The sequence below is a fragment of the Gracilinanus agilis genome, chromosome 1 (genome assembly GCF_016433145.1).
Source record: "Gracilinanus agilis isolate LMUSP501 chromosome 1, AgileGrace, whole genome shotgun sequence".
NCBI lineage: Eukaryota > Metazoa > Chordata > Mammalia > Didelphimorphia > Didelphidae > Gracilinanus > Gracilinanus agilis.
This window is the reverse complement of record NC_058130.1, coordinates 632943664-632959966: the sequence shown is the minus strand read 5'-3', so window position 1 is coordinate 632959966 and position 16303 is coordinate 632943664.

Genomic DNA, 16303 nt, shown 5'->3' with positions numbered 1-16303 from the left:
AACAACCTGAGCTCTCTCTCTACCTCTAACATTCCCTGGCTGTATGACCCCCAAGCAAGTCATTTAACATCTTTGTTCCTTAGGTTACCTTTTAGTGTCTAGGACAGGGGTCAGCAACCTTTTTGGCCATGAGAGCCATAAACAGCGCCTGAAAAAAAATTGACTTTATGGCTCCTGCAGAAAGAGCCATATCTGGCCCTTAAAAGAGCCAGATATGGCTCGAGAGCCATACGTTGCCGACCCCCGGTCTAGGGCATATCTATTTCCTCATCATTGGAGCTGAAATCACTAAAGAATTCGTGTTTAAAAAGCACATATTATTAAGTTAATATTTGTAAGTAATCCAAGGTCCAGATTCTTAGTATCTTCTCTTTCTGATAGTACATGGCTCTTACTATGCAGTTAAATAGAGGCCACAAGACTGAGGACAATTTTGCTTTCTCTCAGTTTCATGGGTTGCCAAATAATTCATTGCCTAGTGGCCAAGCTTCCGTAAGGAGCCTCTCTGTACTAGTCCTTAGATGACAAGCATGGCCCTTAGAATCAGACTTGAAGCTTTTTCAGCTTGGAAGGAGCTATCAGAATTTGTACTCCACTGATAGTCCTCCATTAGAAGTGAAGTGAGGGCTTACGCCCATGCTACATAGGCATCAGTGGGATATTTTTGTAAAGAAGTACATGCAGCAATTTGAGAAATAAGAAATCACACAGGATGAGAGAGAAGGCATGAATGGGTTAAGAACTCACACAGATGAAATCAGGGGCCTTCTGAAGCATCAACAAAGAAAAAAAGAACAAAATGTTAGAGTCACTAGCAATATCAGAGATCCCCATTTGTGAGGCCTTGGACCACAAGATCCAACTGCAAACACAGCAGCCTTTATCTGAGGTCCTGTTCTAAAGAGTAGTACTTGAAAATAACTATAAGCTATAATCTCACATCTTTTTTAATGTTAAGATTAGTTTTTAAATGTTAAGATTCAATGTTGGTAGGGTTATGTTGAGAAAAAGGTATACTATCACACAGTTAGCAGGAGTTGTAAATTGTGTTAAACTGGAAAAAAACACAGAACTATTAAATAGTCAGAAAAACCATGTCTTTAATCAGGAGAGGAGTGCAGTACAATTTTCTTAGGCCTCCACACAGAACTCCAAGGTTCTGGCTACCCTGGCTACTGACGCCAGGGAGTGCCACTGCCTAAATGACAGCTCCAAAGAAAAATAGAATTCTGGGAAAGTATTTACCTCTTGGCAACTGAGGATGGGAGACTAAGGTTGATTGGCTTTACAATGGCTACAAAGACTTGAGGAGTCCTAGACAGGATTATCAGGGAGAGACTGATGCTTTACAATGGATAGAAAAGGAAAAGATGCAGCCCTGGACTGGGCTACCTTAGAAAGGACTTTGACACAAAGGCAGAAACTACCAGGACAAAAAAAGGGTACTTAGCCTGATTAAGTCTGTTAGCTCCACCTAAAGTACTTTTAGGTTTATTGTTAGTCTGAAACTTGTGAAGGTGGGATTCCCTCTGGGAGAAATTCTCCTGCCACCAGGTCAAGCTGGAGTGCTTCAGACCACAATCTTGGGGTTCTTTTAGAGTCCACGTGGACAATTGGAATAGCTTTAAAAAAAAGCAAAACACAAGTCAACAGCAAGAGCTACAAAACTGTTCATACTCTTCTATGCACTGTCTCCAGTATTAGGATTGTATATCAGGTAGCCATTGAAAGTGGAAAAATACTTATCTCACTAGACCTTGATAAAGTAATGGCTGTGTGCCTAAAGCAAAGAACTCTCAACTGTTTGTAGTTGTTGATTACCTACTGAGGCTGTAAAGAAACAGTCGGTACATTTTCCCCTGGCTAGTAATTGGTGGGTTGGACTTTGATAGGAAAACTAGCCCCTGGTGGGGTGGGGAGGGTAGGGAACCAAGAACAGAGTTCAGAAAGAAAGTTAGTGATAAGCTCTGTGAGATTAGACGTTTAGTCACTGAGAGATAGTAAGTAATTAAAGGGGGATGGGACTGTGTGGAACCAGAAAGAGGATGAGTCAGTGTGAGCCTCGCTGGACGTGTCTGAGTACGGATTCTCAGCACTGTGTTGGTTTATCGATGTTTTGTCCAGGCACAAATCCACTGTGGCAGATTAGAACAGGTTCTGAGAATCTTCAAAACACCGCAGCAAATCAAAGGACAGACTTTGTGTGTACAAAGGGTGGGAAAATAATATCATTTATACACAGTAACCTTAGAATCCAGCAATGAAGGAGTGACTGAGTGAATGAAAAACATTTACGACATTACTAGGTGCCAAGCACTGAACTAATCTGGTAGTAGGGATAACAAATACAAAAGAGATGCAATCCTTGCCTTCAAGGCACTTACATGCCAGTGGAGTTAAGGCAGCCCTGGAAGAGTTTTTTGGTTTAGGAAGTCAAAAAAGGAGTGGAGTAATGGGGTGGAGGGCCAGGATCAAAAACAATGATAACAACACTTTGATTATTAAGAAGTAAGAGGCTGGGGGCAGCTGGGTGGCTCAGTGGATTGAGAGCCAGGCCTAGGGAGGAGAGATCCTAGGTTCAAATCTGGCCTCAGACACTTCCTAGCTGTGTGACCCTGGGCAAGTCACTTGACCCCCATTGCCTAGCCCTTACCACGCTTCTGCCTAGGAGCCAATACACAGTATTGACTCCAAGATGGAAGGTAAGGGTTTAAAAAAAAGAAGTAAGAGGCCCACCAATTATGGAGAGCAGTGAATCCCAAGCTACAGAGATTGGACTTTATTTAGTGGGCAAAGGAAAGTCATGAAAAGGGGTTGATGAAGGGAGTGATGTGATGAAAGAGTAATGGGAGAATCAGTGAGACATGATGGAAAGAACTCTGAACCTGAAATGTCAAGACCTTGGTTCAAGCCTTATCATTTCAGACCTGTCACTTTTCACCATTAATGTGGGCTTCAACTTCTTTATCTATAAAATAAAGAAGTTGAACTTGATAACCAATAAGGTCCCTCCTATGACTACTGGTTATTGCAAATCAGTCAACAAGGATTTTTTTTTAATTTGGAAATTTTCATTTAATTAATTTAGAATATTTTTCCATATTCTTTCCCTTCCCTCCCCTCCTGTAGCCAAAGCACAATTCCTCTAGGTTTTATATGTGTCATTGATCAAGACCGATTTCCATATTATTGATATTTACACTAGAGGGCTCATTTAGAGCCAATATCCCCAATCATATCCCCATCAACCCATGTGATCAAGCAGTCAACAAGGATTTTTTTAAAGCACTTAGTAAGTGGTGGGCACTGCCAAGAGTTAGGAATACAAAAATAGCTAAAATTAGCCCCTGGTGGTAGGTGGTTCAATGGATTGAGAGCCAGGTCCAGAGATGGGAGGTCTGGGTTCAAATTTGACCTTTGACATGTCCTAGCCATATGACCTTGGGCAAGTCATTTAACCTTCATTGCAGAGGCCTTACTGCTCTTCTGCCTTGGAACCAATATACAGTGTTGATTTTTAAGACAGAAATGTTTTTTTGTTTTGTTTTGTTTTGATTAAAAAATAAAATGATCTGGAGGGTTTTTATATGAACTGGGAGAACCTCAGTGAACTGATACAGAGTGAAAGGAGCAAAACCAGGAAAACATTGTACACAGAAAGTAAAACATTGTGGAACAATCCAATGTAATGGACTTTGCTACTAGTAGCAATGCAACACGCCAGGACACTCCTGAAGGACTTATAAGAAAGAATGCTAACCTCATTGAGATAAAGAACTATGGGAGAAGAAATGCAAAAGCAAAACATATATCACTTATCACATGTATATATGAGTATGTGATTTGGGGTTTAGACTTTAAAAGATTGCTCTATAGCAAAATGAATAATATGGAAATAGGTATCAAGTGATAACATTTGTACAATCCAGTGGAATTGCTTGTCAGCTCTGGGAGTGGAAGGAAAAGAAAATCAATCCTGTAAATAGGGAAAAACATTTAAAAATAAAAATTGTCTCTATCCTCAAAGAATGTACATTTTGATGAGGAAGACACCTGTAAATAAGGAGGGATACCTAAAGAGTAGAGAGAAAGCAATCTCTGAGGGGAAGGTACTAGTAGTTAGGGGAACTGTAAAAGGCCTTCTACAAAAGGTAGGATTTTAGTTGAGTCTTAAAAGAAGGGGAGGGAAATTAAGGGACAGAAATTAGGAGAGAGAACACTCCACACAGAAGAGAGGCAGCAAAGGCAGAAAGATGAGAGGTGAACTGTGTGTGGTATTCTAGGAACAGCAAATAGACCTCTATATCTGGAATAAATGGAGGGGAGTAAAGCTTAAGGAGAATGGAAAGGTAAGAAGAGGCCAGACTATAAAAAGCTTTGACTGCCAAACAAAAGACTTAATAAGTGATTCTGGAGGTAATGTTACTGGTGCACAATGAACAGGGAGAGGTGGGGGGTGGGAGGGAGTGACATGGTTAGATCTATGCATTAGAAAAATCACTTTGGTAGCTAAGTAGAAGGTATATGGGATGAGGGTGAAGACTGAGGCAGGGAAACTGGTTAGAAAATTATTTAAATAGCCCAGGCTAAAGATGATGACTCCCTGAGCTGGTATGGTGGTAGTGTAACTAGAGAAGAGGTGTCAGTGAGAAAGGTTGTGAATGCAGAAAAGATTTGGCAATGGATTTGATGTGTCGGTGAGTGAGAGAGGAATAGAGGATGACAATGAGGCTGTGAGCCTGGATGACCAGGTGGATGGTGATTACCTGAATAGTACTAGCAAAGGTGGGAAGATAAAGGGATTTTTTTAGGAAAGATCATGAATTCTCTTTTGGATATATTGAGTCTGAGATGTCTGTGGGACACTTGGTTCATATGTCCAAGACCTTTGGTGATGTGTGACTGTAAAAACTAGGGTTATATATAGAAATCTGGGAATTATCTACATTGAGGTGAGCCCACAGCAAGAAATTACCAAGTGAGATAATATAGACAGAAAATACAATAGTGCCTAGGACTGAACCTTGGGGAACTTCAGAGGATTGTTGTGAGGATCAAATTAGATAAAATACATATAAGTCTTTGCATAACTTAAAGTACTCTATCCCTTTAGGCTCTTATTATTATTTTAGTGTAGTATACTGGAACAAGTGCTAGATTTGAAGTCAGAAGCACTGAGTTAAAATTCTGGTTCTACCATTTGTATGATCTTGGACAAATCATTTTACTTCTGGATCCTGTCTCATCTGTTAAATGAAGGCATTGTATATGATTATCTGTAATCAAGTCAAATCAAATTAACATACATTTATTTAGTATTTCCTAAATGACAGGCACTGAGCTAGGCACTCAGATACAAATACAGAAAAAACTGCAGTCCCTGCTCTCAAGGAGTTTATATTCTAGTGGAGGAAGACAACACATAAAAGGAAACTGGAAAGAGAAAGGAGAGCAAGGCAGGAGATAAAGATATCCATAATCTTTTAGCCTCCTTCTAGTACTATGCTCTATATCTGATCCAGTGAGAATTTTGAAGAGGTTGAAGGCGAAAGGGGCTAGAGATCTAGTTGGAAGTGAGAAAGGGTACAAGCAAAGGCCATAATAGAATTTCTAGTTTGAGTGACTTGAAGAGTGAGACCATTAACTGAAAAGGGAAGTCAGAAGGAGAGATAGAGAAAGAAGTTAAGTTTGTTTTTAAAAGTATATTTATGAGAGGCAAAACTGGGACACTAATGCATTGCTGGTGGAGTTGTGAATTGATACAACCATTCTGGAAGGCAATTTGGAATTATGCCCAAAGGGCTGTAAGAGTTTAAATTTAGGTTTTATGCTAAATATGATAGTTATAAAGTAATATTGTGGTTTCTGATTTAAAAATATTACAGCTTAAGTCAAAATGACTTTTAGCAGCTTTATTTATAAAGAGGTGGAAAGAGTGAAAGTGGAAAAATGTAGATAAAGAGACAGATTCTAATAAGCCTACCAGTCCTTCTCCTGAGAAGCCAGGCTCAGCCTGGGCAGGGCTTCCCCAAGACTCTATCTCCACATGGATTTCCTGGTAATCCTCAGTCAGAAGTCCAGGTGGTGTCTTCAGCCAGGGTTCCACCAAGGTAGTCTCCTCCAAAGCCAAAGCTAGAATCTCAGCTACTCACCCAGCAAGCCAATGCAGAATCCAGGGAAGAAGCCTCCTTCGAGCCAGGAAAAGAATCTCCAGAACCAATCCCTCCAAATGCCAGGAAGGGAATCAGTCTCTGGAACAAAGGCTTTAAAAGACTGCCTGCCCTTTGTTCCAGCAATACCACTAATGGGTTTGTATCCTAAAGAGATTTTTTAAAAATGGGAAAGGATCTGTTTGTACAAAAAAATTGATAACTGCATTTTTTGTGATGGCAAAAAAATTGAAATATGAGGAGATGTTCCTCAATTGGGGAATGGGTGAACAAATTGTGACATATGATGTGATAGAATACTATTGTGCTATAAGGAATAATGAACTGCTTGATTTCTATAAGAATCCATGAACTGATTTATTTATGAAATGAGCAGGACCAGGAGAACATTGTATACAGTCACTAAAACATTGTGAGACCATCAAATGAAATAGACTTTGCTACTAATAGCAATGCAATGATCCAGAACAATCTTGAGGGACTTATGAGAAAGAATGCTATCCAATCTGGAGAAAGAACTGTGGGAGTAGAAACACACAAAAAAACATATGATTTATCACATATATATCAGTATATGATTTGGGGTTTAGGTTTTAAAAAATTATTACAAAAATGAATAATATGGAAATAGGTCATGAGTATAATCCAGTGGAATTGCTTGTCAGCTCTGGGAATTGGGAGGGTAGAGGGGAGGGAAAGAATATGAATCAGGTAACCATGGGAAAATATTTTTAAAATAAATAAATTTTAAACTCTTTAAAAAATAAAATCAAATAAAAATAAATAAAAGTATATGAGAGAGGGCAGCTAGGAAGCTCAGTGGATTGAGAGCCAGGCTAGAGATGGGAGGTCCTGGGTTCAAATCTGACCTCAGATACTTCCTACTTGTGCGACCATGGACAAGTTACTTAACCTCCATTGCCTAGCCCTTACCACTCTTCTGACTTGGAACCAATATATAATATTTATTCTAAGATGGAAGGTAAGAATTTAAAGAAAAAAAGTGTAAGGGAGTAGTTTCTAAAAGCCCAGGATCTAATAACAGATATTATATGACTAAGAAGCATTAAGCCAGCTCATAAAACAAATCCCCTAAATAAATCAGAAAGGAAACAAAGATGATGAACATTATATATCATGCTCCAGGCTGCTCTTTAAAAGTCAATTCATTAAGTCACTAAAGCAATTGAGGAGAGAAATATCTCTAGAAAAGTATAGAGATAGATCTGACTACGAGGTACTTTTGCCAGATATATTGTCTCTGGTGGGCAGTTTGGAACCAACAAAAAGATAAAAAGAAATATATTCTTTAATACTACTTCCCAGAGTGAAGGAGCATTTATACCTTAAAAACCAAACTGAACACTGGAAAGATCTCTAGGAATTGATGCAGAGCAAAAGGAGCAGAACCAGGAGAACATTATACACAGAGACTGATGCACTGTGGTACAATCGAATGTAATAGACTTCTCTACTAGCAGCAATGCAATGATCCAGAACAATTCTAAGGGACTTATGAGAAAGAATGCTACCCACATTCAGAGGAAGAACTGTGGGAGTAGAAACAGAAGAAAAACATGTGATTGCTCCCATGGTTCAATGAGGATATGATTGGGAATGTAGACTCTAGATGATCACTCTATTGCAAATATTAATAATATGGAAAGTTTTTGAACAATGATACATGTAAAAACCAGTGGAATTGCTTGTTGGCTCCAGGAGGGAGGAGGTAGGAAGGAGGAGGGGAGGGAAAGAACATGAATCATGTAACCATAGAAAAAGACTCTAAACAAATAAATAAATAAATAAATAACTGGATGAATAAAATTTTTAACCCATCTGAGAAATGAGGCAGTAGTAGTATGAGGGCCATTTGGAGTGTCTGAACAACACCAAACAATACATCGTCCCTTTAACACTGCTATAAATGTATTTCTCTTGAGGTGACAGTTGGATATCAAAATGTTAAATTCTCAATCCAATCCAATCAATCCAATAAATACTTATTAAGTTTCTACTATGTGTCAGGCACTGTGCTAAATTTCTTAGGGTATAATTAATAACAAGAAAGATTGTTTTTGTCCTCAAGGAACTTACAATCAAATGGTGGGGGAAGAAGGGGAGTTGCTACACAAAAGGAGGTGGGGAGTTGGAGGACAAACATGGGAACTGAAACAGAAGCAAAAAGTCAAGGCTAAAGCTATAGGTTTTCTCACTTTAATGTATTTAGAAACCAAGACCTCATTTCTTTTATGTTGTGATTTTGCTTGTTTTTTTGTTTGTTTGTTTATTTTTCTCCTTATATCAGACTCCAGCCAAGGTTAATTCAAATTCATTTCATACTGGCTTGATTCCATTTGTATTTAAGTACCTTTTTTTTCTAGTGACCTATGTATGGTGATTGGTTTGGTTAACTTGTAGAGGGAAGTCTCTCTACCAGTGCAGATGAACAACTGTTCAACAAGTTATGGTCTTTAAAAGTTGTCTAGGAGCCCTGAGAGACTGTAACTTTCCCAGAGTTACTTAGTATGTGCCAAAGGTGAGACTTGATCCTAAGTCTTCTTGACTCAGGGGCCAGTTCTCTCTCCACTACATTACCTATAAGCCAATAATTGTGTTAGGTGCTATGGGGACAGAAGAATGTAACATAATCCCTACCCTCAAGGAGCCAACCAGTCAACACATGCCTAGAAGTTTGGCTGGCTACTGAACTAAGGGATTCAGCATTTGATTCTGAAACTGGAAAACTAAAAGAAACATTAACAGTATAATCTAAACAGTATCCTAGGAAACAATAGAAAAAGCCCCTAAATTGTGTTTCACATATACACACGGCCTCTACAAATGAAGAAAGATAGCCAAAAAGAGCTAAATTTGAGTCTGAGAGCCATAGACTTGAGGAGGGAGGGAAGGCTGGCTGCAGAGTCAGATAGCAGAGCCTTGGGCTATAGAAAGCCTGGGGCTGGCCCCAACTACACTCAAACTTTATCTCTTTACCAGCTGGGCCTCCTCTAACAGTTAAACCACCTAGGCCCCAGTTATATACTCAGTTGATGCCAGAAGTGAACTCTGGAGGGTTATCTTTAATTTATAAAGTCCCAGGCCTGCCATATCTGATTCACTCAACCTCCCTGGTTTCTTTTTAAACCTAATCTGTTTCACAATTAATTTTAAAGGACTATGTAAACTAAGAATACCCTATTCATGCAAAAGAATCCTCTTTAAATTTTTTAAAAACTATTTTCCCATGTTTACATGATTCATTTTCTTTCCGTCCCCTCTTCCCTCCCTGCTCCCAGAGCCAATAAGCAATTCCACTGGGTTGTATAAATGCTGTCACTTGATACCTATTTCTATATTATTCACTTTTGCTATAGAGTGATTTTTTAAAAGTCTAGATCCAAAATCTCATACCCATATATATATGTGATAAATGATGTCATATGTTTTGCTTTTGCACTTCTACTCCCATAGTTCTTTCTCTCAATGTGGATAGCATTCTTTTACTTAAGTCCTTCAGGAGTGTCCTGGCCTATCAAATTGCTACTAGTAGCAAGGTCTATTACATTGGATTTTTCCACAATGTTTTACTTTCTGTGAACAATGTTGTTCTGGTTCTGCTCATTTCACTTTGCATCAGTTCATTGAGGTTCTCCCCAATTCATATGGAAAGTCTCTAGACCAGTGATTCCCAAAGTGGGCGCCACCACCCCCTGGTGGGTGCTGCAGCGATCCAGGGGAAGCGGTGATGGCCACAGGTGCATTTAGGGGCGGTGAATAACTGTATGGGAGAGGTGATAGTATGTGACAGGGGGCGCTAAGTAACATTTTTTCTGGAAAGGGGGCAGTAGGCCAAAAAAATTTGGGGAACCACTGCTCTAGACCATCAATCCTTACAGCACAATAGTATTCCATCACCATCATATACCACAATTTGTTCAGCCATCCCCCAATCAAGGGACACCCTCTCATTTTCCAATTTTTTGCCACCACAAAGAGCACGGCTATGAATATTTTTGTACAAATATTTTTCCTTATTATCTCTTTGTGGTACAAACCAGCAGTGGTATTGTTGGATCAAAGGATATGCATTCTTTTAAAACTCTTTGCTTATAATTCCAAATTGCCTTCCAGAATGGCTGGATTAATTCACAACTCCACCAGCAATGCATTAGTGTCCCAATTCATGCAAAAGAATCCTAATCATTTTTATTCCATTTTTTGTTAACTGAGTCAATCATTTTACTTCAACTGTCAAATACATTCATGTTTATAACTTCTTTTTTTATATCCCAAAAGTAGCATCTTTATTTGTCCATTTTAAATTGCATATTTATATCTTTTGCTTTTATATCACTTTCATTCCTAAGTGCATCTTTTTCTCCTCTCCAATCCAACAAGCATTTCCTTGTGACAAAGAACAAAAAAGAAAAAGAAAAAAAGTCCAATAAAACTATCCAACAAATCTGAGAGTATATACGATGTTCTACATCCATAAACTCTCATTTCTGAAAAGAATGAATGAACAAAAAAGCATTTATTGATCACTTATATGATATTAAATGTTGGGGATATAATTATCCCCAAAATAAAACAGTCCTTGATCTCTACGAGCTCACATTCTAAAGGGAAAGATAACAGAGAGAGATTTCAGATCCAAGTCAGATGGAAAGGTGATAATGCCTCTTCTTTAATATAATTTCCATTAATAAAATCATATATTTCTATTACTGAATTATCTGACAGTGACAAAGATTTTGGTGACAAGAACTTTGTTTTGTAGGTCTTTATTGGTGTGGCTGCAGAATTCACATATTGCCAGGGCATATCTCTATAGAGCTTGCTTCCCCTATGGCTATAGGGATTGGACTTCAAGCACAGCTATTCCCAAGGTGCTTGGATTCAAAGTCTAGTTATCTCTTTTTGGGTCAAGGTGATGATGGTGATTTGACTTGCCTGGCAATGTCTCCTCCCATTTCTCCCTGAGGGTGGCTTACTGCTTTAGCTGGGCTGACTTGCCTGCCCCATTGGTGGCAGTTGGTTGGTCGATGATGGAGATGGTCATTCCCTTCTCCACAAGTGTTGCTTTCCCAGATGATAACTGTGAGGGTTGGTTGGAAGCAAGACTATGGCCTCCAGGGTGCTACCACTCTGGTGAATTACTTCCCACTTGGTAGCAGCTTGTGATGTGATGATGAAGAAGGAAGGGAATGGATATTTCTCTTCTCCAGGTCCAATCTTGGTAATTATAATTAAATAGAATTCAGTTTTAAGGTTTTAAAAAATTATTGTTGTTCTTTCCATTTACCTAATAACCTTTTATGGAATAATTTTCAAAGGGAAAAGTCTAAAAATTCAGTTTCTTGTGTAACACTGACTCCTGTGGCCTTCACTGCCTAGAAGACTAGGTAAGTTGGACTTCATCCTTCCCCCAGGATGCCCTGGTATCCTTGAGAAAGTTTGGGGTATATAGATTCTTTCCAGATGGTTCCTGCTCCCATTCTTCCCTGCCCCAACCACCTCTATCTCCCAAAAAAGGAGGGAAATTATCAGAGCTTAGCACAGTTCCTGTAGACCTCAACAACATTTCCAAAAACCAAGAACTAAGTCCAAAACCTACATCAGGCTTGAGTCTCAGATGTCCCAACTTTTCAAGACTCTCCTACTAGTATGGTTAGCTGCAGCATCCCACCTGGAATCCTGGCCCAAAGTTATCATGACTGAAACTCCAGGTTCTGGTAGGAATCATTGTCTGCACCTTGAACTGAGAAGGATAAATGACACAGAACAGAAATAATCACCTTCAAACTCATTTCTTGGAGTCAGAGTCAAGGAGAGGGAGAATAGAAGAAGAAAGTGCAACCCTTCTCACAGGCTTAGTTCATGGAACTAAATTTTCCTCTGAGTGAACAGATTTTTACCCTCCATATAAGACAAAGTAAGCAGAAAAGGTGATCCAGAAAGAGGCTGCCTCACAGTCTCACTAGTTTTAAAGATGTAGCCTATTTTGATCAGGCAGCCAATCAAAGGAGGCTACTCCTACACACATAATAGGAGACACGAAATGCTTCCATTTTAGGTGATGTAGGCAAACTCCAAAGGCCCCATTACACTTAAAAACAACAACAACAAAAATAAACCCTTTACCTTCCACCTTAGAATCAATATTGTGTCCAGCCATACCACTGCTGTGTTTATACCCCAAAAGATAATAAGGAAAAAGACTTGTACAAAAATATTTATAGCCGTGCTCTTTGTGGTGGCAAAAAATTGGAAAATGAGGGGGTGTCCATTGATTGGGGAATGGCTGAATCAGTTGTGGTATCTGTTGGTGATGGAATATTATTGTGCTGAAAGGAATAAAGAAATGGAGGAATTCCATGTGAACTAGAACAACCTCCAGGAATTGATGCAGATTGAAAGGAGAACCTTATACACAGAGACTGATACACTGTGATACAATCAAATATAATGGACTCCTCTACTAGCAGCGATGCAATGATCCAGGACAATTCTGAGGGACTTATGAGAAAGAATGCTATCCACATCCAGAGAAAGAACTGTAGGAGCAGAAACACAGAAGAAAAACATCTGCTTGATCACATGGCTCAATGGGGATATGATTGGGGATGTAGACTCTAAACGATCACTCTATTGCAAATATTAATACTATGGAAATAGGGCTTGATCAATGACACATTGTAAAACCCAGTGGAATTGTTCATTGGCTATGGGAGGGGGATAGAAGGAGGGGAGGGAAAGAACAAAAATCATGTCATGAAAAAATATTCTAAATTAATTAATTAAATAATGAATTTCAGATTAAAAAAATAATCAATATTGTGTATTGATTCCAAGGCAAAAGAGTGGTAAGGGTTAGTCAATGGGATTAAGTAACTTGCCTAAGGTCACACAGGTAGGAAGTATCTGAGGCCAAATCTGAACTAATGTCCAGACCTGGCACTCTATCCACTGTGCTACCTCGTTTCCTCTTTGAGGCACATTTGAACTTTACTATAAATCCAATGTTCTATTCACTGAACCACCATTTTTCCTTTTTTTAAAAATAGATTTACTGAACTAATTACTAGGGGAATATTATTCATATTATTTATCTGAATTTTGGCAAACTCCTTGATGAAATAGCTTATGCTATCAAATTTGTAGATGACACAAATATAAGACAGATGATTAACATATTGCATAAGAGAATCAAGATCCAAAATGATCATGGTAACCTAGAACATTGAACTGAAATTTAAACAATTAAATTGAATAGGGATTAATGTAAAAGTTACTTGGATTTAAAAAACCAACATCATAAGTACATGATGGAAGAGGCCATGTTATGTAGCAATTTATTTGGAAAAAATCTGGTAGGGAGAGTTAGGTGGCTCAATAAATAGAGAGACCTATGGAGATGAGAGATCTTGGATTCAAATCTGGCCTCAGACATTCCCTACTATGTGACCCTGGGCAAGTCACTGAAGACAAGTTGCCTAGTCCTTACCACTCTTTTGTTTTGGGACCAATACTTAATATCAACTCTTAAGATGAAAGGTAGGGTTTATAAAAAAAAAAAAAAAAAAAAAAGAGGAACAGAGACAAGATGGTAGAGAAGATATACAGACCCACCTGATCTCTACCAAATTACCCTACAAAAATCTCTGATACAACACTCCAAAACGAAATCTGAAATAGCATAGCCTACAAAAAAGACAGAGTAAAATAGATTTTCAGCCCAAACCAACTTAGAAGGCTACCATGAGAGATCTGTTGCACCAGAATGGAAGTGGAGTGCAAAGCAGCATACCAAGGCAGGTTCCACTGCAGCAGCAGGCCTTAGAGGTGGTTGAATCAGTAGCAAAGGCTTCCGGAGCTCTCAGCTATAGATGGAAAGGTAGGGTTCAGACAACTGCTTAGAAGATGACAAAGGTCTCTTTGCTCTGGGTGCAAGACTCTAGTTATATTTCTCATACACAGATCCAGGTGGCAGTCTTAGTTTGGGTGAGAAAGACGACCAGCATACACCAGTACTTGTGGCCACAGGGGAGCAGGGGAGTCTGGTCACAGTTGTAAAGCAAAAAAAGAGTGCTTGTGGTTACTCACAGACCAGAGAACAGGCTAGGAGGGTACTAAACACACCTCTCCTCATATCATACCATCTTGGAAGAATTGAAAGCAGATGGATCTCCAGAGCTACTTCTGAAGGCAATTGGACAAAGGACATGAAGTCTGGAATAGTGCTCCCTTCACCCATAGTTACAAAGCCCTATTTTAACTGTTTTTTAGTTAAAAGAAAATTGTCTTTTTTGGCTGGAAAATGAGCAAACAACAAAAAAAGAAAAAACATAAAAAGTTATTTTGGTGACAGGGAAGACCAAAACAAAAACTCAGAAGATAATAAAATTAATACTGTTGCATTCAAAGCCCCCCCAAAAAAATATGAGTTGGTTTCAAGCTCAGAAAGATTAGAGGAACGCAAAAATAATTTTTAAAATCAAATAAGAGAGGTAGAAGAAAAATTGGTAGAAGATATGAGTGATATAGGAAAATCATGAAAAAAGAGTCAATGGCTTAATAAAAATATTGAAAAAATACCTTAAAAAACAGAATAAACCAACTGGTAAAACAGGCACACAAATCCACTGCGGAGAAGAACATCTTAAAAAGTAGAACTGACCAAATGGATATGGTACAAAAGTTCACTCAAAAAAAATCATGCCTTAAAAACTAGAATTAGATAAGTGGAAACTAATGACTCCATTATGGAGGAGGGGGCAGCTGGGTAGCTCAGTGGATTGAGAGCCAGGCCTAGAGATGGGAGGTCCTAGGTTCAAATCTGACCTCAGACACTTCCCAGCTGTGTGACCCTGGGCAAGTCACTTGATCCCCATTGCCTACTCTTACCACTCTTCTGCTCTGGAGCTAATACACAGAATTGACTCCAAGACGGAAAGTAAGGGTTTAAAAAAAAAAATTAAGGAGGAAAACTGTTCTGATATTCTAGAACCAGATGGTAAAATAGAAATGGAAAGATTCCACTGATCATCTGATCAACTCCTAAAAGAGATCCCAAAAGGGTAACTCCCAGAAATATTATAATCAAATTCCAGAACTCCCAGGTTAAGGAGGAAATATTGCAAGCAATCAAAAAAGAAACAATTTAAATTTAAATATCATGGAACCACAGTCAGGATAACAGAAGATTTAGCAGCTCCTACATTAAAGGATCAGAGGGACTAGAATATGAGACTCCAAAGAACAAAGGAACTAAAACTTCAATCAAGAATCACTTACTCAGCAAAACTAAGCATAATCCTTGGGGGGGGGGGATGGGGGGAGGAATGTTATTCAATGAAATAGGACTTTCAAATATTCCTGATGAAAAAGATCAGAGTTAAATAGAAAATTTGACTCTCAAATAGAAGACTCAAGAGAAGCATAAAAAGGTAAACAGGAAAGAGAAATCAAATTACATTCAATAAAGTTAAACTGTATACAAACCTATATGGGAAGATGATCCTTTTACCTCCTAAGAACTTTATCATGATTAGAGCAATTAGGAATATATAGAGACAGAGGGCAGGGATATGAGCCGAATAGGATGAGATAATATCTAAAAATAAGATAAAATTAAGGCATAAGAAAAAAGGAATCCATTGAGACAAGGGGGAAGGGAAACATAGAATGCAGTAAATTATTGTACATAAAAGAGATATGACACTTCCCAGCTGTATGACCCTGGGCAAGTCACTTGACCCCCATTGCCCACCCTTACCAATCTTCCACCTATGAGACAATACACAGAAGTTAAGGGTTTAAACAAAAAAAATTTAAAAAAAAAAGAGATATGAAAGAGCTTTTACAGTGAAGGGGAAGATGGGGGAGGTGGGGAGAGGAGCATGTGAGCCTTACTCTCATTGTAATTGGCTCAGTGAGGGAAGAATATACACAATCAATTGGGTATAGGAAGCTATTTTATCCATTGGTAAAACAGGAAAGGAAGAAGATAAAAGAAAGAAGAGTGGGGCAGATAGAAAATTGGGCAATGTGGTAGTCAGAAACTAAACAGTGGAAAATAGGATGAAAAGTAATACATAGTAATAATAATGATAGAAACATTTTTTACA